At 44.5% G+C, this 25,985-nt stretch overlaps 2 protein-coding genes across 2 annotated transcripts in view; both read left to right on the top strand.

The window, feature by feature from the left end:
- Positions 1-25,985, top strand: part of TAF11 (TATA-box binding protein associated factor 11) — a 322,409-nt gene that overhangs the window by 33,184 nt on the left and 263,240 nt on the right. The window lies entirely within an intron of this gene.
- The window catches only part of TCP11 (t-complex 11), a 141,996-nt gene that overhangs the window by 87,019 nt on the left and 28,992 nt on the right, over positions 1-25,985 (top strand). Inside the window, exon 2 of the mRNA XM_050787657.1 lies at positions 11,419-11,532. The gene's annotated coding sequence lies outside the window, so the exon portion shown is untranslated. The remainder of the gene's footprint in view (positions 1-11,418; positions 11,533-25,985) is intronic.

Here is a 25,985-nt window from a genome sequence, read left to right as displayed (position 1 = left end):
TCGAGACCGGCCTGGCCAACATGGTGAAACTCCATCTCTACTAAAAATACAAAATTAGCTGGACATGGTGGCGCATGCCTGTAGTCCCAGTTACTCGGGAGGCTGAGGCAGAAGAATCTCTTGAAACTGGGAGGCAGAGGTTGCAGTGAGTAGAGATTGCACCACTGCACTCCAGCCTGGGCAACAGAGTGAGACTCTGTCTCAAAAAAAAAAAACAAAAAAAACCAGTCTCCTCAGTTGAGCATCACTGAGTTAGAGATACATTTCCCAACCTCCTTTGCAGCCAGCTATAGCCATGTCACCAAGTTCTGGCCAATCGCATGTGACTTGGAACACTGCGGTTGACGTGTACAAATGCCAGGTCAGGCCTTTAATGGGAAGATTAAGCCCTCTGCTTCCTGTCTCTCCTTCACACTGGCTGCAATGTGAAGGCAATGGCAGGAACTGGGGCAGCCATCTTAGGCCCTGAGATAGAAGCTGGGTGTTAAGGTGGCAGAGCAGTTACAGAGAAGGAACCGTGGTGCCCAACCTTGTGGAGCTACCATATCCAGCCTGTTGCTCAAACTCAAGCTGCTGTGTGAGAGAATAATAACCTGCTGTCTCGTTGGCGCCAATGCTACTTTGGCCTTTGTCACAGCAGCCAAACCTATGTCCTAATTAACATAATGAGTTTTTTTGCTTCCTTACCTGACTGTAGAGTCTGACACAAGCAGCAGGGAGAACCAGAATGAATAAAGGAAGGAATGACTAACTGGCCTCTATGGAGCCCCTCCTAAGTTTTAGACACTGTGGTGGGGGCTTTTGTGAATTCTCCAAGTAACTCTCCAAGGGAGGGACCATTATCCCTGTGTTTTCAGAAGAGGAGGCCAACGCTCAGAGAGGTTAAGTGCCTTGTCCACGTCATACAGCTCCCAAGAGACAGAGCCTGGATTCAGCCCTAGGCTTGAAAGACCGCCACCCCCCGCCCACCCCTACCAGGCTGCTCCTTTGATTGAGAGACTGAACAAACATGAGCCTCCACTAAGGATGCTGCTGCCGTCAGGATGAGCTGTCACATGAAGCCTTGCTCCCATCTCCACCCAACACTGTCTCTACCCCTTCACACCCCATGTTCCGTTTGTTCATCCCCTAGTGGCCTGGGCTTGTCTGTTCTTTGGTGACTCTGCATCTTGGCTTAGGTGACCCTGTGGCCTGGGATGCCTTTAATATCCTTCCAAATCCCTACCCCCCATACCTGCTGGCTCAGAGCCCTGCAGCAGGATTCTGCTCAGACATCCCCTGCTCCAGGAAGCCTTCCCTGACTATAACCTTCTCAGACCAGGTCCCTCTCCTCTTGCTCCCTCCACACACCTGTACCATCCTCTGGTGGCACCCACCACATGGTCTGAGGTGTAATGTTTACTGTGAGAGAGTTCCTTGAGGGAGGGATTCTGTCGTCTGTGTCTGTACCTTTGCTGATCCGCATGAGGTCTGAAACATGGTGCTCACTTGAGGATGGAGGGGTGGAGGGAGAGATGCTAGGATGCAGCAAAGCGAGGGACCAGCTCAGAACTGATCCATCCATTTATGCATACATAATGAAAAGTCAGCTGATCATTGCCATGAAGATTTTCGCAGAGAGAAAATGTCCTTGAATTTTCTCCTCAAAAAGCTAAGATACTAGAATGAAGCTAAGAATAATTCAAATACAGAACACACAAAAAGATGAACTGTGAAGGTTCTGCTTCTATCTATGGAAAGGGTCCCGTGGGGCCTCCAGCAGGCCCTGTCTCTCTTCACCCCATCAATTCCTAGGAAGGCCAACTCATTCTAACATCAGTCTGAGTCAGACATAGTTAGGAAGAACCATCTGCTGCCAGAGAGCAGCACACAGAGATTCCCACGCTGAAGAGAAAGATCATGTCCCCACTGCCTTCCTGCCCCCACTCACTCCTCAGGTGGTGGGGGACTGGCTGTGTGTCTTGTTCTGGGGGACCTGCTGGCATTCAGGAGTAGGGAAAGCCCTTCTCCAGCCCTCTACTCTTGAGAAGCCTCCCTGGAGAACAAGGATGGGGCAACATGTAAGACAGGATGGCTTCCCTTTCTCAGGGGCTCTGGAAGCTCAGAGGGGTATCTAGAGAGCCAGAACACAGGCTGGGCACCTCAGGATGTCAGCCTGACCTCCCCTACTATGGGGAGCCACCATGGATCCAGAGTTTCCATAGGGTACTCTTAAGGTCCTCTGATCAGTGGATTAAAAGTCTGGGCAAGAAGTTCAGTAATGAGGCCACCTTTTGCTAGAGCAACTTTCCTTTCTCCCAGGGGAAGGGAGGAAGGGTAAGCCTTGCTGGCTGGATCAGTCCTGAGGGTGGGTAAGAACAATAGCTGTCCTGGTGATGGTGATGGTAATGGTTGTGATGGTGATGATGGTTGTAATGGTGGTGGTGGTGTGATGGTGTTGGTGGTTGTGATGTGTTGGTGATGGTGGTGGTGGTGATAGTGATGATAATGGTGGTGGTAGTGGTGGTGATGGTGGTGGTGATGGTCATGGTGGTGGTGGTTGTGATGGTTGTGGTGGTGGTGGTTGTGATGGTGGTGATGGTGTTGGTGATGTTGATGGTTGGATGGTGGTGGTGGTGATGGTGGTGGTGGTGGTAGTAGTGATGGTGGTTGTGATGGTGATGGTGGTGGTGGTGATGGTGGGGTGGTTGTGATGATGATGGTGGTGGTGGTGATGGTGGTCGTGGTGATGGTGATGATAATGGTGGTGGTGGTTGTGATGATGGTGATGGTGATGGTGATGTTGATGGTTGGGTGGTGGTGATGGTGATGGTGATGGTGGTGGTAATGATATGGTAGTAGTGATGGTGGTTGTGATGGTGATGGTTGTGGTGGTGATGGGGGGTGGTTGTGGTGGTGATGGTGGTGGTGGTGATGGTGGTGGTGGTGACGGTGATGATAATGGTGGTGGTAGTGGTGGTGGTGGTTGTGATGGTGGTGATGGTGTTGGTGATGTTGATGGTTGGATGGTGGCAGTGGTGATGGTGATGGTGGTGATAATGATAGTGGTAGTAGTGATGGTAGTTGTGGTGGTGATGGTGGGGTGGTTGTGGTAGTGATGGTTGTGGTGGTGATGGTGATGATAATGGTGGTGGTAGTGGTGGTGGTGGTTGTGATGGTGATGTTGATGGTTGGATGGTGGTGATTGTGATGGTGGTGGTGGTGGTGGTGGTGGTGGTGATGGTGGGGTGGTTGTGATAGTGATGGTGGTGGTGGTAGTGGTGGTGGTGGTTGTGATGGTGTTGGTGATGTTGATGGTTGGATGGTGGTGGTAGTGATGGTGATGGTGGTGGTAATGATAGTGGTAGTAGTGGTGGTGGTTGTGATGGTGATGGTGGTGGTGATGATGGTGGGGTGGTTGTGGTGGTGATGGTGGTGGTGGCGATGGTGGTGGTGGTGATGGTGATAATAATGGTGGTGGTAGTGGTGGTGGTGGTTGTGATGGTGTTGGTGATGTTGATGGTTGGATGGTGGTGGTGGTGATGGTGGTGGTGGTAATGATAGTGGTAGTAGTGATGGTGGTTGTGATGGTGATGGTGGTGGTGGTGGTGGTGATGGTGGGGTGGTTGTGGTGGTGGTGGTGGTGGTAATGATAGTGGTGATAGTGATGGTGGTGATGATGGTGATGACAGAAGCCAGCCTTACTGAACCACAATTCTAAGCACTTATTTAATCCTCACAACAACCTTACAAAATTGATTCTGTTACTTCCCATATATTACCCAAGTGATTTTAAAGCCATTTTCCAGGGCAAAACACTCCCATGGAAGCATCCCACCTGCTCTTTGAGACCTTAGGCAGGTCAATTCACCTTTCTGGTAGACGCCCCATCAGCAAGACACCAGCCCTGATGAGTTCCTCCTGGTGTTATGGGACTCAGTTGAGAACAAAAATGCAAACGTGCTTTGAAAAAGTTGTGAGGACTCATCAGACTTATGCTGTTATCCTCCCCTCCTCAGCCAGCCTGGCCTGTGTGTGGACACCAAGGCCTGCCAGGCGTCCTCCAGGGAGGAAACTTGACCCTTCCATGTTTCCATTGTCCTTTTTATCTTTTTCCTCCCTGTCCACCTGCCATTCTGTATAGCACAGGGAGGGTCTAGCCAGTGTGGACAAATGTCCCAGCACTGGTTCTGCGCCTCACCAGCTATGTGACCTCAGGCAAGTTACTTCCCCTCCCTGGGCCTCAGTTTCCTCATCTGTGTATAAGGGGGTTACACTGAGCTATCCCTCTGAGCACCAAAATCCTAATGTCCTGTGATCAAAAGCCAGTGGAAGGCCTGGGGAACTCAGACTGGAAAGCTCAGCTGAGCCCGGCTCCGATTCCCATGTTGATGGCTTTGCCTAAAGGAGGCCCTGGCCATAGAAGCTGTTTTATCGAAATGTGTTCCAGCTCACTTAGATTACACTTCACTCCACTGAACTTCAAAAGGAGCATAAGAGCTCCTCTGCAGACAATTGCTTATGGAATGTCAACCCAGCCAGGCAGGCTCGAAGGGGTCACCTCATTGCGCAGCTGGGCAGGCTTTTAAGGACCCACAAGGCGGGAAAGCAGAAAGATGCAGGCAGGAGCCTCACACGGCTAAGTCTTTGTGGTTTTCACATGGTTATCGTCTTCCCCTGGTCTCCAGATCTCCAATCCAGAAGAGAGTCTTGATGGGCCAGAAAGATAGGCAGCCTCTAAAAGGATGAAAATAGTTCAGGGAGCTGCAAGCTCGAGGGGGAGAATGAAGCAAAACAAAATTGTGAGAGGACACGTTAGGGGTGAAATGTGTTAGCAGTTGTGTATGTGAAAAAGGGACACAAGTTTTAGTTCATGATAAAAGTTGGTCATGTGATATGGCTTCCAGAGAAACAAAAACTTCGGTGCTGCATTTAGAGAAATACAGTATGAAGTTGAGGAAAAGGGAGAATATTGGCCTGGTGTGATGGCTCACACCTGTAATCCCAGCACTTCAGAGGCTAAGAAGGGAGGATCACTTGAGCCCAGGAGTTTGAGATCAGCCTGGGCAATACAGGGAGACCCATCTCCACAAAAAAACAATATTAGCCAGGCATGGTGGCATATGCCTGTGGTCCCATCTACTCAGGAAGCTGAGGTGAGAGCCTCTGCTTTGTTGAACCTGAGAAGGTGAGGCTGCAGTGAGCCATGATCACACCACTGCACTCCAGCCTGGGTGACAGAGGCTGTCTATATATTTTAAAAAGTAAGAATATTAATTATTCCCCTTTATAAGTGCTTACTCTGCTAGATCCTGGAGCTAGCCAGTAATGTAGATAATCTCATCATTTTGTGATCCTCACAAAACCCAATGAAGTAAACACTAAGCATGATCTCATCATATTTCTGATGAGTAAACTGAAGTTCAGAGAGGTTAAGTCATCTGCCCAAAGCCACACAGCAGATAAAAGGCAGAGGTAGGCTTCAGTCTCAGGTCTGACCATCTAGTCTGCACTCCAAATGCATATTGCAAGACAACATCACGTGAGGAACAATCAAAAGAGCGGTAGTTATGAATCTTCAACTTTAAGGGTGTGAAGAAGGGGCCCCAGACTTGCCCTGGACTGGGTGAAAGAAAAGCATCTCCCACTCAATAATCAGAAGGGATCTCTAGCAGCCAGTTGTCTGAAGACAGAGGGCCATCTCAGGAGAAGTGATTTATTTTACTTGGAGGTGTTTGTGTATAACCACCTGGCAGGGAGGTAGGTGTGTGGATTCAGTGGGTGGTTGAATGAAGGCCCTGCTGCTGATCCTGAGATATTAGCAATTGGGCTGAGGGACGTTTCACGCAGACAAATCTTGGTCTCTGGCATCCAAACATCATCACGTAAAGGCCTTCTCCAGGTGTATTACTGGAGGTCTCCCCATACTAAGTGGTCTCAGGCCAAAGTGGGAACTAACACAGCTTGAAACTAGCCTCAGAGTCAGGAGACCTGGTCTTTTGCCTTCAACTTTCAGCTGTGTGCTCTTGGGCAAGTCATTTGATGTCTCTGGACCTGAGTTTCCTCACCAGAAAAATGAGCTTGGATTGGATCAGTTCTGTGGTCCTGAAAAATAAATAGTTATAGAGGAACTTGGGACACAGACAAATCCTCACTGGGTCTCAAGGCAAGTGTTAGAGAAACAGAGGCCGTGGAAGTCCGGACAGCTGAGGACTGGCCCCAGGGCAGTCTTCCAAGGAAAGGGGTCTTCTCAGTCAGGTGAAGTGGTGCTGGCCTAGGTTAGGGCTCGGGAGCTGGGCTGGTGGCCCAAATGGGGAAGCCCTATCTTGCATTTTTATTGTGGAGGAGCTGGTAGAAACGTGCTCAGCAGACAAAACAAACATAGCAAGGTGGGGTGCTGGTGAACATGTGTGGTTTGTCTGCTGAGCACTGACGCCACCAGTAGGCTCCTTCCTGCACAGAGAGACAATCAGACAGGCTTGGAGAGGCCCTCAGTGAAAGAGAGGAGGAGAGCAGGCACCCAGCTCCCAAAGGGCTGCTGAGACTTTGGAAATCATGCCCCTGAACCACCTTTGTTATTGTGAATGAGGAGAAATTGCCCTGGGGTCTGCTTTCTGAGCAGAGGAAAACCAGGATTTGAATTCCAATTCTGCCACTCACTAGTGGGGTGAATTTGGGCAAGTCACTTAACTTAGAATGTCCAAATGGGGCCCTTATGAGAATGAAGGGAAAGGCTATTACCAGTTATGCTGAGACAACAGCATAAATCAAAACTCTTTGGGGCAAACTAGGACATAGGTCACACTGCTTAAAACTCCCTAAGCCTATTTCTACATCAGGAAAATGGACATTGTGATAGTAATATGCACATGCTTCATGGGGATGTGCTAAAGATTCAGTGAATGACACACATTTATGCTCAGTAAGAGAAGGCTCCATGTGGCCCTCCCTCTTCCCCCATTCTCTGTGTTTCTGAGAGGGGCTCTGAAATGGGAGCTCACTGGGGTCCCAGAGATGTGTGCTAGGGCCTCCTTCCAATCTGTGTGTTCTTTCCTGGAGGGCCGGTGCCCAAAGCCAGTTAGGGTTTGGGCTTTCTTTTGGGATCTGTTTGCCTTTTCATAAGCACAGCCCCAGGATTTTTCTTGGCTGGGCCTGTCTGCTCACAGCTCACAGATTGTACCTTGAAGCATTTGCTCCCAGGTGATTTGCATCAGGATCTACCAGGAAGTTTGTTTTTCAAGGCCTTAGTCAACATGTGGGTGTGGAAACACCAACCAATTTCAATGTAGAGTCAACTCCTTTTTAAATAGGGACTTTCACATTAGTCAGACTTTTCAAAACAACATAATATTTAAACAAAATTCCATTTCCCCTCCTATCACCAGCAGCAGTTACTGAAGATATTTCTGTTCCGACCAGAGGCTTCCCCAACCCACGTTTCAGCTGGTTCCCTTCCTATGTCCGGAGCCTGGGTCGTGATGTCACAGTACTGGAGTATGAAATCATTCTTCTGTGGGTCTCAGTCTCCCTTCTGGCTCCTCAGGTGGATGCAGAGGACTGCTTGGGCCAGAGTCTTAATGTATGTTGATTCATTCTGATCCTTGGTTTGTTGATTGCCTGGAATAGCAACACTGCATACAGCACGATCCTCCACCGTAAGCCATGGCACAGTCCCAGGAGTTCCCATAGGTCAGCATTCAAACCTCATAGCTCAGATTGTCTTTGAGGTACCATGATTTGGTAGGAAAATTTTTTGACAAAGTATCATGGGTCCCAAACGTGGTCACCCTGAGCAGGCCCAGACTTATACTTTTCTGAAACCTACACGTTGGCTTGTTGCACATGGACCTGGTGACTTCCCCTAGCTTGGGGCCCCTGTCTGTGTCTACTCTGGTCCCTTCTCTCCTAGCTCCTATATTCCTGGCTGGGCAAATCAGGCAGTCTGAGAACCCCTCAAGCAACTTGTTTGTTGTGCACTCATGATGTGTCCAGCACTCTGTTAAGCATAACAGGCAGTATTCCATGTTGTGAGCAGTGGTCTGGCTAACCCTGAAGATCTCAGGCCTTGGGTAAGCTACCAAGTAATCTCTCTGTGCCTCAGTTCTACCATTTGTAGAATGGGAATAACAGTCCCTCCCTGGTGGGATTGGTGTGTGAGAGTTTAGTGAGTTCATGAGCATAAAATGCTTAGAACCTGTGTATGACATAGAGGAAATGCTTAATTGCTGTTAGCCATGTTTATGACAAATCCTCACCACAGACCTTCAAGATGGGGACTCTGACTATCCCCACTGGCAAATGAGGTACTGAGATTCAGAGGTTAAGTAACTTGCCCAAGTCATATGCTAGAATGAGAGGCAATAAGCATGATTTAGGAAGTCTGGAGCCCTGCTCTCTGCGACATGAGAGGCTAGGTTAAATTCTAACTCACTACCTTCTGCATATAGTTCTAGAGAACCAATGTGCCAGGCTCTGTGCCAGGAGTCAGGGGAAACAGTGATGAGATCAAACGCAGGGGACCAGCGGGGAGCTCCACCCCGTTTTCAGTCCAGCCCATGCAGGCAGGCTCTGGACTAGGCACAGTTAATCTCCAGCCATCCCCACTGGCTTCACCTGGCTCATTAAAACCAGACACGTTATGAGTTTACTTAGCATCTGCAGAGAGCGTCTTTCATCTTCAAAGGCTTCCCGAAGCACCAACCAATTAATCCTTACAACACCCTCATCTCATAGACAAATATTTATCCTCATTTCATACCCAGGAATACTAAGGTGCAGAGAGAGAACAGACTGGGCAGGAGGAGGAAGAGTGAGTGGCAGAGCTAAGCAGAGAATTCCGGAGCCCCAGACCCCTCTGGCTGCCCAGTCCATCTGGAGGCTTCGGGGAAATTCTTCCCGTAATACTTTTTTTTTTTTTTTTTTTAATGGCAGCAGAACCTTTTGCAAGTTCAGAAGAATTAGATTTCTTTAATAGTAACCTGCAGGAAATACATTAAAAACACATTCTATCAGTTACAAATCTTAATGTCACCAGCCAAGGATGAGGGAATTAATGCCGGGCCCAAAAATACATATAGTCAGCAACTCCGGTGCAAGGGCAGAGACAATTTATAGAGTGTGAGGTCTGGACGTCTGGAGCAGGCAGGCTGAGCTCAGCGGTGAAATGGAAACAGGGCTGTTTTCAGATGGGGCAGAGCAGGGGGAAGCTGCTCAGGGTGGCTTTGATTCAATCACTGTTTCCCATTTCTTCTTAATGTAAATTACTTTTTTTAATGCTATAAAAGCCAGGTTCCGGTCTGTCACGAGAAGACTGTTTTCATTAAGATAAGCGCCTATCAAGGGCATTTTTAAAAGAATCAATCCCCAAAAAGAAAGCCACCTCCATCAAAACAATCCCAACCCTGATTATCTCCTCGGTCTACATGGATTGAACAAAGGGTATATCCAAGCAATAGGCTGGCTGGAGAATCTGGACAATGAAGACAAAACATATGTATAATTTATAGAATTTTACTTCCTTTACAGCAGGTATTTTTCTTTATATTGTAAAATAAAACACAGGAATAGAAAACCATACTAAAAATGTGTAGCCTAAATTATGATAAGGGAAACAGTGGGTCTTTTAAATTGCTTTAATTTTTGGACTCAGTGCTCGTTTTGCCAAACTTGAACACAGTCTTGGAAAAGTCAAGTTTCAGATCTCAGGGATATAATGTGCTTATTTTAGGAAGGAAAGTGATCTAAAGAGATATGTACAACACTCAGCTGGTTAGTTGAGGGCTGACACATTCCCACCCATGTGCTTCCTTCTCACAAAGAAAGAGCATTAAAGGAATCAGTGGACACCAAGGAGCTGAATCCCACAAGCAGGGATGGACTTTGGTCCCCAGTGTGTCCCCACGCTGTGTGTTTTGCCACTCATTGCAAAGCACACAGCATCCCCCCTGGGGCTGGGCAAGTTGATGGGCGTGTCTTTGCAGCCATGTCTCCTGGAGGAAAGGTGAAAAGGCATCATGTCACACCGCCTCCCTTTGCAGGTGAGGAAACTGAGGCCACGGGTCTGATCTGAAGTCAGTAGAGAGAGGCAGAGCCAGGAATGACAGCCTGGATCATAGGACTCCTTCACCTCTGCCACACCACTGCGCCCCTTTTCCTAAGATATGCCCGTGGTAGGTTAATAACTGCTTGACAGGAACTGTAGCCAGCACTTTCCAACCAGCCCAAGGACATGTTAGGGTGATCAACCATCCCAGTTTGCTTGCGATTAGGAGGGGCTCCTGGAACATGAGATTTTCAGAGCTAAAACGAGGATAGTCTAGGCAAACCAGGACAAGTTGATTACCCTCCTAGGCTGTGTTCATGTAGCTGATGCTGAATGACCGTGGCTGTGTGGTGGGCACCCAACAAAAGTTAGACAGGAGGAAGAGGAGCATGGGGTCTCTCATGCTGAATGAGTTGGCTTGGAGTAAAATTATTCAAATAATTGATTTTTTTTAACTTACTGAAAGGCGAGTAGGGGTTTGTTCTTTATCATTTTAGTGCATTTCACGTTCCAAATCTTAATTATTTGGGCTTTAACGGCAATCAATTTTATGGAGTGGGAAACTGAAGCACAGAACTGGCCGAGCAGTCTAGGTTGGTCTGCCTAGCTGTGAATGGTGGAGCTTGGAAAACTCCCCAGTTTTCTAACCTTTGGTTGGTGCTGTCCTTCCAACTCTTCTCTGGTCAGCAACCCTGGCTAGAGGCCAGTTCTCTTTTTAATTGTTGGGAAACAGGAGGCCAGAGGCTAGGGGTTTCTAAATTCAATTACAAGGACCTTGGATTAATAGCAAAGTAATTCTCTTACTGGAGAAGGTTCTTAGCAAAGAACCTCAGTGGGGCCAGAGAATGATCCTGGTTTGATCAAGCAAGACTACTTGCTTACCTTTACCCTTCACAATCTGAAAGCCAAGCTCCCTCTGAGATGACCCTAAAGCTTTCCCTCCCTCGATGGTATTCAGACAGTCCCCAGCCCCAGTCACTGCTTTCCACTCACAGTGGAGCAGCTGGACTCCACACTTCTGAAATTGGAGCTGGAGGTGAAACACTTAGCTGAGCTTTGCTTTCCTTTCAGTGCCTTTCTTCTCTCTCTTGGGTTTAACTGCTTTTTCTGGCCTCAGGGAACCCCTTACAAGTTAATAAAACTTACTACATCAAAGGGCTCCACAGCCATTACCCAATTAAAACCTCACAGCACTCCTGTAGCAGGTAAGCATTATTAACCCCATTTTACAGATGGGGAAACTGAGGTTAAGTGGTTTGCCCCCCAGCCACTGAGGAAATGAGTGTCTCAGCTGGCATTAGAACTGGTAGCTTGTTCAGATCACCCAGGGGTGCTTGTTTCTGCCTAAATCTGTTTTTCAAAGCACTTGGATTCTTAAGGATTTCTTTTTCCTCCAGGAAAACAATTCCTTACCAGCTTCACCAAGGATGACGGATTTCTCCAAAGCTGGTTTGTCAGAAAGCAGTAGCTCCTGCCTTCAACCAGAGAGGTGCCATAAAAACAGATGAAAGGTAAGAGTTCAGTGTAGTAATTTAGGAAACAATTTAGGCCTTTCTGAAATTAATGTTATTTAAAGACGTGGATTCATCCATCCCAGCAGCCTCCTGGGAGTGCTTCCTGAACCATCTGGTTCAATCAACTCATTTTCTTTCCTCTAATCCTCCTGGTTCTTGTGTGTGTATGTACAGCAAAGGCTCCTGGGAAACTCACAGCATGAATAAAAAACAAAGATCTTTCTCTTGTGCCAGCCACCTCTCCTCTTTTCCAAACAGCATAAAATTCCTAATCCTGTTTGTTCTTAGAGGGGGTATAAAAATTCATATCCCAACAGACCATGAGGAGATCCATGGAGGCTCCCTCCCAGGGCACCTGTCCTCTCAGTCCAGTCCAGATGATGGGGTATCTTCAGCCCATCCTCTGAAAGGACCTAGAAAACCTGATGGTGTTTGGGAACAAATTTGCCCAGGCCTGCAGGAGGAGGAGAAAAGAATGTTTTTTTGGTCTGGTTAAAGCCATCCATGAGCCACAGGGAAGATTTCAAAGGCTCAGGTGAGTATTTTCAAAAGAAGGGTTTCAGTGCAGCCCCAACTGTGTAAGTCCCTGCTTCTTGCTGTTCAAGTCCAATTATAATCCACAAAGGCAGGATCCTGTGTTTACATAAATAATTACCAGATTTTGGATAGCCAGACGTGTTGTGGCACACAGGAGGCAAGCCCATAAATTACATTTAAGGAATTAAGGGTCAGATTGATCTTATCTCTGTAAATCCGGCCAAATTCCGGCAAGCTAAAGGAACATCCGGTTGACTGAGCCTCAGAAGGCAAGGGCCCCAGGAACCAGTGATCCTGAAGCTGTCGCTGCCCCCCATGCCTTCCTTTCTACCTCTTCCTGCTCCAGGTTGCTGGCTAGCTCTGAGAGCAAGGGGTGGTAGGAAGAAGAGCTGCCCCAACTTGTTCGCTGCCCAACCTGCAAGGGAGGAAGGCAGGAGAGGGGTGTGGGCATCTCACTTCCTAACCTCTTTTCCCTCCTGGACCACACAGGATCTTGCTCCTGAAACAACAGCAATGATGTGCAAGTAGTGATGGCAAACAGCAAAGCTGTAAGTGTAACAGAACAGGGCCTCCTCTGGAGGTTTCTCTCCAGCACAGGACAAGCCTCCATGTTTTCATTCATTCAACAAAGCTATATTGAGCAACTACTGAACACCCAGTGCCACGGCAGAGTGTAGGGGTTGAGGGTGGCTCAGGCTCTGCTCTCAGAGTGCTTGAGTTTAAATCCTGGCTCTGCTAACTGACCCAACTCCCCTGGTCTTCTGCTTCCTTATCTGGAGAGTGGGATTGTAACAGCATTATCCCCTTTGAATGGGTGAAAGTTAACTGAAGTCATCCATAACAAGCTCTTAGAATAGGGCCTGGCATATGGTAAGTACTCAATAAATGCTGGTTATTACTATTATTATTATTATTACTGTTTTAGGCACTGTGGGCCTCCCGTCTGAAGGTGGTTACAAGCTGGTTGAAACAGATGCTCTGACTAAATACAAAGGGTATGACAAGGCAGTACAGTCAATTAGGCACCAGGTGAGTGGAAAAGACAATGAAGTTCTGAGGAGCAGGTAGAAGGACAAGATCACTGTGGCAGTAGGCGTCACAGAGGAAGGAAGGCTTAAGCTGGGCTGGAAGGATGCGCAAGGTTTGGCTGGGCCACAGAAAGAACTTGACGAGAAGGGCCTGAACCTCAAGATTCCACAAGAATTAAGCTAGAAGTCAAAGTGTTATGCAAGCCTGAAGTTTCCAAGAATATAAGCCAAATTTCTTCAATGAAGATTTCCAAATCAGAATGTCAGCCTGTCTTGTAGAGGAAGAAATATTGATTTGTCTTAACTTCATCTGACGAAAAATGTTACAAAGTGAGGGCTAACAGAGCACACTCTAAAGAGACCAGAAGAGACATTAGTCTATTAGAACTAGAGCTTCAATTTATAAAATGGAAAGAGGAACATCAGATAGAGATGTTATTGAAATAAAATTACATTGTTTGGTGAAACAAAAAGTGTTCTAGGTCAGGTGTGGTGGCTCACGCCTATAATCCCAGCACTCTGGGAGGCTGAGGCGGGCAGATCTCTTGAAGTCAGGAGTTCGAGACCAGCCTGGTCAACACAGTGAAACCTTGTCTCTATTAAAAATTAGCCAGGCATGGTGGCAGGCACCTGTAGTCCCAGTTACTCCGGAGGATAAGGCAGAACTGCTTGAACCCGGGAGGCAGAGGTTGCAGTGAGTCAAGATCACATCATTGTACTCCAGCCTAGGTAACAGAGGGAGACGCTTATTTAAAAAAAAAAAAAAAGTATCCTACCCATTCAAGCATTCTTTTTTGTTTTGTTTTGTTTTGTTTGTGTGTGTGTGTGTTTGGTTTTTGAGATGGAGTCTCGCTCTGTCACCCAGGCTGGAGTGCAGTAGCATGATCTTGGTTCACTGCAACCTCTGCCTTCTGCATTCAAGCAATTCTCCTGCCTCAGCCTCCCAAGTAGCTGGGACTACAGGTACCCACCATCATGCCTGGCTAATTTTTGCATTTTTAATAGAGATGGGGTTTCACCATGTTGGCCAGGCTGATCTTGAACTCCTGACCTCAAATGATCCACCCACCTCAGCCTCCCAAAGTGCTGGAATTATAGGCGTGAGCCACCACACCTGGCCCTACAATTGAATTTCTAAACAAATTTTTACTTGGATATTATTACTTAAAAGATGAATGCACTCAAGAAGCATTCAATCAATGAACCAACCATGTGCCCAGCACTATTATAGTTGTTACAAAGGATAAAAAAGAATTTGAACAGAAAGGACTTTTGCTCCCAGCCAAGATGGAGCAATAGTGACTGGATTTCCTCTCCTTCCTGAAATGAAAGAAAGAAGGATGGAGGAAAGGAAGAAGTGAGGGAGGGAGATAAGGAAAGAATGAGGGAGATGAGAGAGGGAAGGAATGGGAAGAAAGAGGGAAGGAAGGGGGAAGAAAGAGGGAAGGAAGAAGGAAGGAAGGAAAGAAGGAAAGAAGGTAAGTTGGTTTTCAAGACTGTTTCAGGCAAGAAAGGACATTTACTGAGAGATGGAAAAACAAGGGAAGCCCCACAACTCCCCCACAGCTTACTGCTTTATGAAGGCTTCCAGGCTGTGGTAGAGGGAGAGAAAACCAGGCACATCTCAGCCAATTCTGAGCTGAAGAGACAGAGCTAAGAGTCCAAGGATACCAAGGTAGCCAGAGTTTTCAGGACAGAATACTAGACAGGAGAGAGCGACACAGTGGCCTGGAGTTGTGCAGAGGGTCTCCCCCAAGTATCTGGCATTATTGACCCATAGGGTGAGAAAACTACCCAAAGCTAGGGAGAGAACCTTCTAAGAGGATGAGAGAGCAATGTTACGTGTTCACACAGAGGTGGGAAGAGTGTTTCCACCAGCCAGACTGGAAAACTTCCTAATTCATGAGGCATGGGTAAAATACTCAAAAGGGTATTGCCTTGGTATTGAGGAATAATTACCCCAATACAAAACACTGCTTTGGTCCCACCTAATAACCCTTTTTAATTTTTTTGGAAACAGGGTCTCACTCTGTCATCCAGCCTGGAGTGTAGTGGCACAATCTTGGCTCGCTGCAGCCTCAACCTCCTGGGCTCAAGCAATCATCTCACCTCAGGCTCCCGAGTAGCTAAGACTATAGGCCCATACCACCTTGCCTGGCTGATTTTTATATTTTTTAATAGAGATGGAGTCTCACTATGTTACCCAGGCTAGTCTTGAACCCCTGGGCTCAAGTGATCCTCCCGCCTCGTCCTCCCAAAGTGTTCAAAGTGATGGGATTATAGGCATGATCCACCTTGCCTGGCTCCCACCCAATAACTCTTAAAAGACAGACCAAAAGAATCAAACTGTTGCCAAGTAACCTAATCTAATCCTATAACAATCCTACAACAAAGCTCAAGAATATTGTAGAAATACCAAAATATCCTGTACTCAACAGGTAAAATTCACATTAGGCATCTAATGAAAGAATACCAGGCATGCAAAATATAACCCATAATGAGAAGAAAGATCAATCAATTAAAATTGACCCAGAACTAGCCAGGCGCGGTGACTCACACCTCTCATCCCAGCACTTTGGGAGGCCGAGGTGGGCGGATCACGAAGTCAGGAGATCGAGACCATCCTGGCTAACATGGTAAAACCCTGTCTCTACTAAAATTACGAAAAATTAGCCAGGAATGCTGGCACATGCCTGTAGTCCCAGCTACTAGGAGGTTGAGGCAAGAGAATTGCTTGAACTCGGGAGGTAGAGGTTGCAGTGAGCTGACATCGCGCCACTATACTCCAGCGGGGGACAGAGTGAGACTCTGTCTCAAAAAATAATAATAAATAAAAATAAAATAATAAAATTGGCCCCAAACTGACAAAGATGTTAGAATTAACAGATGAGTATGTTAAAACAATTATTATGGCTGTATTCCATATGTTCAAAAACATGCATAATATTTCAACGATGCAAAATGAAGTTTTGAGATGAAAACTACAATTAGTAACATGAAAACTACAATGAGTAAGATGAAAATTGCATTGGCTAAGGTTGATAGCAGACTAGATGTAGCAGAGGAAAATTTTATTATTAGAAAGACACAACAATAGAAGCTATTTCAAATTAAACATACAGAGAAAAAAGAAGCTTAAAAAGTTAAAAGAGCACAGTGAGCTACAGGACAACTTCAAGCAGGCTCATATACCTGTAATTGGAGTCCGTGAAAAACAGGGAGTACAGAAAAATTATTTGAAGAAGTAACACTCAAAAAATTTCTATTTTATGAAAACTATAAACCCACAAATTCAAGAAGCTCAATGAGTCCCAGCACAATAAGTCTGAAGAAAATTACACCAGTGCATATATAATCAAATTGTTCAATATATGTAATAAAGAGAAAATCTTAGAAGCAGCCAGAGAAAAAAGACATATTACATATAAAGGTACAAATATAAGGAGCAGCAGCAGATTTCCCGCTGGAAACAGGGCAAGTGAGAAAACAGTGCAGCAAGATTTAAGTGCTGGAAGAAAAAAAAATCTGTCAATCTGAATCCTATATCAGCAGAAATATCTTCAAAAATGAAGCTATAATAGAGACCTTTTCAGATATGCAAAAGTTGAAAAAATTCATCACTGGCAAAACTGTACTATAAAAAATGTTAGGCTGGGCGCGGTAGCTCATACCTGCAATCCCAACACTTTGGGAGGCTGAAATGGAAGGATCTTTTGAGCCCAGGAGTTCAAGAACAGCTTGAGCCACAAGATTAGACCCCATCACTACAAAAAATAAAAAAATTAGCTGGGTGTGGTGGCACATACCTGTAGTCCCAGCTACTCAGGAGGCTGAGGCAGGAAGATTGCCTGAGCCCAAGAGGTGAAGGCTGCAGTGAGCCGTGATCACGTCACTGCACTCCAGCCTGGGTAACAGAGTGAGCCTGTCTCAAACAAACATACAAGAAATGTTAAAGAAAATCCTTGAAGCAGAAGGAAAATAATACCAGATTGAAACATAGATCTACCCAAAGGAATAAAGGTAAATATATGGGCAAATATGTAAGATTTATAAAATGATAATTGACTGCATCACTTTCAATGATAATTGACTGCTTAAATAAAAAATATGACATATTGTGTGGTTTATAACATATGAATAAGTAAAAAGTATGATAATGAAAGCAGAAAGGTCAGGAGAGGAGAAATGGAAGTATATTAAAATTCTTATATGTAAAGTGGTGAAGGCAGACTGTGATAAGATATACAAGCCATAAACCCTGAAGCAACCATTAAAATAACAAAACAAAGAATTACAGCTACTAACCCAACAAAGAAAATAAAGTGAAATTATTTTTAAAAAATCCAAAAGAAGGGAGAAAAAGAGAAAACAAAGAAACAAAAAAGAAATGGAACAAATATAGAACAAAAAGAAGCTGATAAGTTTAAACTTAACCTGTCAATAATCACATGATAAGTAAATGGTCTATACTGTAGGATTCCACTTATACGAGGTATCTAGAGCAGAAAGTAGAAAGTAGAATGGTGGCTGCCAGGAGGTGGGGAGCAGGGAAATGGGGAGTTGTTGTTTAATGGGCAAAGAGTCTCAATTTTGCAAGATGAAAAAGTTCTAGAGATTGGTTGCAAAACAATGTGAATATACTTAACATTACTGTACTGAATACTTAAAATGGTTAAGATGATAAATTTTATGTTATATATATTTTACCACAATTAAAACAGAATAACCCGCATGTTTCTTTGAGGTGAGAAACAAAAGCAAGTGGTCTAAATGTTCTAATTAATAGGCAGAGATTGTCAGATTGGATTAAAAAGCAAGACATTATATAATGCTTATAAGAAACACAATATAGACACAATATGTTAAAATGTAAAAGGAGGTTGGAAAAAGATATGCCAAGCTAACATTAATCAAAAGATAGAATGGCTATATGAGTATCAGATGAAGATTTTAGATCAAAGAATATTACCAAGTGTAAAGATCATTTCATAATTATAAGTCAATACATCAAAATTCTAAAAGTTTATGCACCTAGTAACAGAGTTTCAAAATACATGAAGCAAAAATGGATAGAGCTGCAAAGACAAATAGAAAAATCATAATTATAATCAGAGATTTCACTACTCCCTCTTAATAACCAATAGATAATTGGGTAGAAAATAAGCAAGTATATAGAGGATTTGAATAACCCCATCAATCAACTTGACCTAGTTGACACTTATAGAACACTCCATCCAACAACAGCAAAATGCACATTCTTTTCACATGCACAAGGAACATTTAACAAAATAGGCCATATTCTGGGCCATAAAACAAGTCTCAAACATTTGAAAGGATTCAAGTCATAATAAAAAAGTTATCTCACCACAATGGAATTAAATTATAAATAGTGAATAATAGAGTCTTAGAAAATCTCCAAATATTTGGAAACTAGATAAGGCACTTCTTAATAACCTATCAGTCAAAAAGGCAGGAGGGATCAGAATGTATTTTGAATGGAATGAAAATGGAAACCCAACATACCCAAATTTGTGGGTGCCACTAAATCAGCACTTAAAAGGTTTCACGTCAATAACTTCAGCCTCTACCTTAAGAAATGGGAAAAAGAAGAGCAAATGAAACCCTAAGTAAGTGGAGGAAAGGAAATAATGAAGATCAAAACAGAAATTAATGAAACAATACTGAAAAACAATGGAGAAAAATCAATGACACCAGAAGCTAGTTATTTGAAAATATCATATTGATCAACTTCTAGGCATGGATCAGGAAAAAAGAGAAAAAAAACCACAAATTAAGAATATCAGAAATAAGAGAAGTGACTTAATGACAGATTTTACAAGTAATAGGAGGATATTGTAAGGGAATATTATAAACAACTTTGCCCGGCCGGGTGCGGTGGCTCATGCTTGTAATCTCAGCACTTTGAGAGGCCAAGGTGGGTGGATGATTTGAAGTCAGGAGTTTGAGACCAGCCTGGCCAACATGGTGAGACCCCGTCTCTACTAAAAATACAAAAATTAGCTGGGCATGGTGGCAGGTGCCTGTAATCCCAGCTACTTGGGAGGCTGAGGCAGGAAAATCACTTGAACCCGGGAGACAGGGGCTGCAGTGAGCCGAGATCGCACCACTGCACTCCAGCCTGGGTGACAGAGCAAGACTCCACCTCAAAAAATATATATAGAAAATTAAAAAAAAAAAAAAAAAGTTTGCCAATGCCAATTTAAACATGGGGTGGGGAAGGGTGATGAATAGGCAGAGCACAGAGGATTTTTAGGACAGTGAAAACTCTGTAAGACACTATAATGATGGACACACATCATTATACATTTGTCCAAACTCACAGAATGTACAACACCAAGAGAGAATCCTGATGTAAACAATATACTTTGGGTGATTGTGATGTGTCAGTGTTGGTTCATCAACAGCAACAATTTGCACCACACTCATAGGGGATATTGATAATGGGGGAGATCTACACATGTTGGGGCAGGGAGTAGATGAGAAATCTGTATCTTCCTCTCAGTTTTGCTGTAAACCTAAAACTGCTCTTAAAAAAATAAAGTCCTTTTAAATTATTTTAAAAATATATATATTTTTCATAGAGATGAGGTCTTGCAATGTTGCCCAGGCTGGTCTCAAACTACTGGGCTCAAGCGATCCTCCTATCTGAGCCTCCCAAAGTGCTGGGATTACAGGCATGAGCCACCACACCTGGCCTAAAGTCTTTTTTAAAAAGAAAGAAAAAGTGCAAAAGACTTGCACAGACACCACCAAATGAGACATTTGGTTGATAAATAAGTACATGAAGAGATGCTCAACAATTGGTCATCAGGGAAATGCAAGTTAAAACCACAACAAGGAACCATTACTTACTAGAATGACTTTTTTTCAAATTGACAGTCCCAAGCATTGGTAAGGATGTAGAACAACTGAAACTTTCATACACTGCTGGTGGAAATATAAAATGGTACACCCACTTTGGAGAAATGTTTGACAGTTTCTTATAAAATTAAACACAATATAATCCAGTAATCCTACTCCTGGATATTTAACCAAGATAAACTAAGATATATGTCCACAAAAAGATATACTAGAATGTTAACAGTTTTATTCATAATAGTAAAAAACTGGAAACAGCCCAAAGTCCATCAACAGATAAAAGGATAAATAAACTGTGATATATTCATACAATGGACTTCTACTCAGCAATTAAAAGGAACAAGCTACTGATAGATGCCATGGCATGGATAAATCACATAGACACGCTGAGTCATAGAAGTCAGACACAAAAGACTACTGTTATGAACTGATTGTGTCCCTTGCAAAATTCATAAGTTGAAATCCTTTCCTACAACGTGACTGTATTTGGAGATGGGGCCTTTAAAGAGGTAATTAAAGTTAAATGAAGTCAAAGGGCCAATAAGTCAAATCCGATAGGGACCTATTGAATTGGGGCTCTAACCCAATAGGACTAGTGTCCTTATAAAAAGAGGAAGAGACACCAAGGATGTGTGTGTCCTGAGAAAAGGCCATGTGAGGATACAGCCAGAAGACAGCCATCTGCAAGCCAAAGAGAGGCCTCAGGAGAAACCAAACCTGCCGACATCTTCATCTTGGACTTCCAGTCTTTAAAACTGTAAAAAAATAAATTTCCATTGCTTACACCACCCAGTCTGTGGTATTTTTTGGCAGCTCTACCTGCCAAATACAACTACATATTGTACAGTTCTATTTATATGAAGTTTTAGAACAGGTAAAGCGGATCAGTGGTTGCCTGGGCCCTGGGATAAGGAGACAGATATTGACTGCAAATGGGGACAAGGAAACCTTTGGGGATGATGGAAATATTCTGTTTGACTGTGGTGGTGTTTTCACGAATATATGTATTTGTAAAACTCATCAAAAGGTACACTTAAAGTTGGCACATTTATGAAAATTATACTTCAATAAAGTTGATTTAAAAAAAATTCTCCACTTTGGGAGGCCGAGGCGGGCGGATCACGAGGCCAGGAGATCGAGAGACGATCCCGGCTAACACGGTGAAACCCCGTCTCTACTAAAAAAATACAAAAAAACTAGCCGGGCGAGGTGGCGGGCGCCTATAGTCCCAGCTACTCGGGAGGCTGAGGCAGGAGAATGGCGTAAACCCGGGAGGCGGAGCTTGCAGTGAGCTGAGATCCGGCCACTGCACTCCAGCCTGGGTGACAGAGCAAGACTCCGTCAAAAAAAAAAAAAAAAAAAAAAAAAAAAAAAAAAAAAAAAAAAATTCTCTGTGGAATGTGGATATCTGAAATTCAGAAAAAGAAACGAAATATTTGGTAAAAAGCATAGACAAACTATGGAATGGAATGTAAGGGAGTTGTGAAGTCTGCCAGTGCTTCATAACTTTCATTCTGCAATTTTGAACGTTTAGAGAGGTGCATTCCCAGCAAACAAGGCTTTGCATAGTCTCACCCCTACGTCCAAAGTGGGATGCAGATGCAGCTCTATATGCTAAAAGCCCCTGCAATCATAATCATATATTTCCTAAACTTTATTCATCAAAACAGCCAGCATTAAACATTAATCAACTAGTACAAAAATTGTATGTTCTTTAAAAAGAAAAAAAAAAGGCTGGGCGCGGTGGCTCACGCTTGTAATCCCAGCACTTTGGGAGGCCGAGGTGGGTGGATCACAAGGTCAGGGGATGGAGACCATCCTGGCTAACACGGTGAAAACCCGTCTCTACTAAAAATACGAAAAATTAGCAGGGCATGGTGGCGGGTGCCTGTGGTCCCAGCTACTTGGGAGGCTGAGGAAGGAGAATGGCGTGAACCTGGGAGGTGGAGCTTGCAGTGAACTGAGATCGCAACACTGCACTCCAGCCTGGGCGACAGAGCAAGACGCCGTCTCAAAAAAAAAAAAAAAAAAAAAATTCTAAATACAAAATCTTGTATCTTTCTTCTTTCTTACCAACCCTCTATTTCTATCATCAACTGACGCTGAAGTTTTATTTAGTTGGATCCTCCTGGGTGTCCTGTTCTCCAACTTGAACCGGGCGTGGCATCAGAGCCCTTCTGGGATGCTTGCGTTACAGTGACCAAAGATCCTCATTATGGCACTAGAGAGTGCCCTAGTTAGGATAACTGTGTTCTAACACTGAGCTCCTGTTTCTTTTCTTACTGTAGAGTAGAAAAGAGAGATGTAGATTAGATTATTTTCAAAGTGTTTTTCAGCCAACTACCCACCCTGCCCCGCTGAGCTTATATTAGGTTCATTCATGACTTCACTCATTCATCATTCAGCTATATTATAAGGTATCTCTCGGTGCCCAGCTATGTATAAGGACTGGGGATGCAGCAGTGGAGACGGACAGGGTGCGTGCCCTCATGGTGCTCACATTCCAGCGCGGGTGGGGAGCGGCAAGCATCCCAAAACAAGCTATCTTCAACAAGAATGTACTGGTTGGATGCTGGGGAATCTCGGGCAGGATGGGCTTCAGTGGGCTCCCTGCCTCTCTCCGCTTAGTGAAGCCGGTAGTCAGGCGGCTTCCCACCGCAGCAGGACAAAGTCCAGAGCAGGAAGTACTCTCACAAACGCCTGACGAAGTACAAGGAAGAGGGACGCTACCGGAAGCCGCTAGCTGACCTCTCCTTATGCCTCGTTGACCTGACTTGTGTCACGTGCTTTTATTTGACCCAATCACTGTAAGGGAGGCGGGACCTGTGGACCAATCAAGCTTCTCCATGGAACTGGGTGTGGTGGGAATCAGCTGGGCGTGCCTCGGGGGACCAAAAATTAGATACTGCTTATTCTAGTTGGCTTAAATTAACTCGAAGGTGCACGTAATTAACTTAAACAGTAGTTCAAGACAGCTGATAACCCTTTAGCAACTTCCAGAAGTACTGACTTCAAATATTGGCTTTAACTGCAAACCAGGGAGTATCTTAACCCGAAACAAATCAGGAATGTCAAGAGGTTTCACTCCATGTCTGCTGTGAGAGGCCAGGAAAGACTGCTTTCGGGAGGCAAATCTTGAGCTGTCTTTGGAAGCACACAGCTTGGCTTTGAGTTCCCAGCTGGCTAAGTCCCTTAAGTTCTTGAAAGCTTCAGTTTCCTCTCCTGTTAAATGGGCACTATAATAGCTTTTATGCAGGATTTGTAAGACGACTAAATGAGATACTATACGTGAAGTCTTTTTAGTACAGTGCCTAGCACATAATGAGTGCTCGATATATTTTGGGTGTCATTACTATTTAACTTGTGCAGAGCCATCCCAATTGCCAGAATCGCTAGATAGAAGTGGATAGTTCTCTGTTTCTGACCCACACCTTCATCTTCTCAGAATCTGATTTTAGGTTGCAGTTGATCAAGTATAGAAGTACTTTGTTACAGGTATTTGTCAAGATTCTGTCCACTAGTATTTCTTTTCTCCCATGCTTCTCCACCACTGTAGCTTCAGAAGGTGATAGAAAAGTCAGACTCCCTGGGTTCAAGCCCCTGGCTTACCATTTACTCGTTCTATGGCCTTGGGGGGATATTTAAGTTCTCCTCATCTGTAAAATGGTGTAAAAATAGCATATTTGTCATAGGGTTGTTGTGTGTATGGTAGGAACACGTCTATGTGAAGGGCTCCCCAAGGTCCTGGCACATGGTAAGCACTTGATAGGCGTGTCTTGTATTATTACCATTTCATTTATCAACCATGACTCCTGACTCTTCCTGTTGTCAGTCCCAGTCCCTCTTCTTAACTCCAGGTGTTTATTTCCAGATGCCTGCTGAACAATTCCTCAGAAAGACACAGCCATAACTTAATTCTCAATCTATCCTAAAATACACCTAAAAACACCCATCCACTCTCCTCTTTCCCCAAATCTCCTCCTCCTTCTTACAACCATTCTTTCCATTAAGGTCAGCACCTATGGGAAACAAAAGGCTTTGTTCCCTGTTTTAAGAATTCCAGACATTAGAAAGCCTTGCTCCCCCACCCCCTCACCCCCAAATTCTCAGAGTTGCAGGGCACTTCCACTCAACATAAGGGAAATGAGGCCAGAGCTGTGACATGACTTGCCCAGGGTCACTAGCAAGTGGGCAGCAGAAGAAATCCATGCCTCCTGCCTTCGAGGTGACTATCCTTCCACCACCCCATGGTTTGCAGTTTCTCTGAGCCATTGAATCACCATGCCATGGTTGTTCTAAGGGCCCCCTCAGCAGGCTCACAGTCCTAGAAGTCGGGGAGGGATGACTGGGGGTGCCCAAGTATTTCTTGAAACAACCAAAAATCAGATTTTTCATAAACTGAATCTCTTGTTTATCCTGAGTTGTGTGAGGGTGGGGGAGGTGGGGGAGGTTAGCTCCTTTGAGAGTTTCCAAGCATTATGAGCAAAGTGAAACCCAAACTGAAGGATATGAGTCATTCTGAGTCTGCCTCTGTCGGCCACAAATGGGTACAAGAGATGTAAATTCTGCAGAGGTTGTGAGTAGCTTAGCCAGTGTTTTTCAATGAGAAATTCCACAGCCTGGAATTTGAGGGTGCCCAAGGGAGCTCTCTATGCCTCTTACTGCAATCCCATCTCTCTTAGCCCTGACAGATCTCAGGTGAGTAACTCTGCAACTGATTGGTGCTAAACGGGGGGGCCACATAGGCTTCAGACACCAAAACAACCATCTAGCTCATCGTGTTCCACTTCCTCAGACTATTGAAGTCAGAAAATTCCTGCCATTCCTGAGCTTGTAACAGAGACTCAGACCCAGTGACCTCCTTTTGTTCCCGCTGGGGACTGCAGCCCCTCTGCAAGTTTAAACCTTTCAAATGAGCTCCAGCTTCATCTTAGAGACGCTGTCGGTGAAGGAAAGGGGAGTGGAGAGGAGGCACTGGGAAGGGCCTACAAGGTGAAAAAGGATGGCCACGACTTTCCCCATTCCCCTGCCACACTGTTGTGGGAAGAAAAAAAGTCCCAGAGAAAAACTGGAGTATAAAACTGTTCTCTCTTTATGGAGACAGAAAGTAAAATAGAGGTTACCAGGGTCTGAAGGGAGCAAGGGACGGGGAATTATTGTTTAATGGTTACAGAGTTTTTGTTGGGGATGATGAAAAAGTTTTGGGTATAGATAGTGGTGATGATTACATACCATTGTGAATTTAATTTATTTAATGCCACTGAATTGTACACACTTACAAATGGTTAAAATGATAAATATTATGCTATGTACTTGGCCACAAACAAAACAAAACAAAACAAAAAAACTACCATAATGTCCCAAACACCCTCCCCCACATTTCTTTTGAGATGGACTTCAAATAGACTGGCCCTCAAATCTGTGGGGCTGGGTTCTTTGTCAGGAGATCATTATACTTTGCTTTAAGCTGGTGGTTCTAAAGAATTATGGATGACACAAATGACTGAAACTGATTTACTTCTCAAGTGTTTGAGGTTCCTTCATCCCTACCCAACAATGTCTAGTCAGGAAAAGCTTGTCTTAACCAAAGTCAGAAAAATAAAAGAAAATGCACAAGCCATCATCTAAAGTGGACCCTGGTTTAAGAAAATCTCAGATTTGGAAAACAAATTGGAGACTGATGATTTGCTTTATGAAAGATTGCATCCCTTAACAAAAGAGTTTACTCAAAAGTTCTTTCAGAAGAGAGCCCCCTGGTGCATTTAATGATATTATTGGATTAAAAAAATCATCTGGACCATTGAAGGGCACTGCACTGTAAATATATGAATACATTGTATTGTGTTGTAAGAGTGGGAATAAAAGAGTCAGGATTCTTTGACAAATGGAGCATTTTGGCCCGAAGTAACACAAAGAGAGAGCAAGATGAGTTTTCTTGGCCTAAAATCCTGGCGGCTTTCTGGAAAGGCTTTGGGAGTTTATGTGATTTATTTAAGAACAGCTAAG

Source organism: Macaca thibetana, chromosome 4, assembly GCF_024542745.1.
Source record: "Macaca thibetana thibetana isolate TM-01 chromosome 4, ASM2454274v1, whole genome shotgun sequence".
Classification (NCBI taxonomy): domain Eukaryota; kingdom Metazoa; phylum Chordata; class Mammalia; order Primates; family Cercopithecidae; genus Macaca; species Macaca thibetana.
The sequence above is the reverse complement of the archived record's forward strand: the minus strand, read 5'-3'. Positions and strand labels throughout refer to the sequence as shown.